Here is a 539-nt window from a genome sequence, read left to right as displayed (position 1 = left end):
TTCCAATCAAAGAAGGAAAGGAAACTTTTTGATTGGTGGTTGAGCAATTAGGAAGAGAGAGAGACTATTGGGGTAGAGAGAAGGGAAAGCTCCAGCCGGTAGAGAGAGAAACGGAAGATGAAAAAAAGGGAAAAGAGGGGAGAAAAGAACGTTTTTATACTTAGGGTTAAGATGGAAAAACGTCATCATTTTGGTGAGATTGGCTTGGTAGCTAAACAAGCCCTAAATGGTGTCGTTTCAGAAGGAGCAAAACCACTCCTTTGGTCTCCAAACGGTGTGTTTAGCAGGAAGGGCTTGGCGAGCTGCAACAGTTTTCTTGGGTCGTCAACTGAGCCCAAGTCAGGTAAAAGCCTTACTCCTTTTTTTCATGGATTTGTTGTGGATTGGGTTGTTTGGGTTTAGCCCACTTTATTTGGTTAAAAATTTATTATTTGATGATATGGAGTGAATTTAAATTATTTTAGCATAATATTCAAAAAAATTTCAGATGATATTTTAGGGTTAGGAAATGAAAACAAACAGAAGAATATAAAATAATA

This window comes from Theobroma umbraticum, unplaced genomic scaffold (assembly GCF_002168275.2).
Source record: "Theobroma umbraticum cultivar Fairchild unplaced genomic scaffold, ASM216827v3 scaffold_67.0, whole genome shotgun sequence".
Classification (NCBI taxonomy): Eukaryota; Viridiplantae; Streptophyta; class Magnoliopsida; order Malvales; family Malvaceae; genus Theobroma; species Theobroma umbraticum.
The sequence above is the reverse complement of the archived record's forward strand: the minus strand, read 5'-3'. Positions refer to the sequence as shown.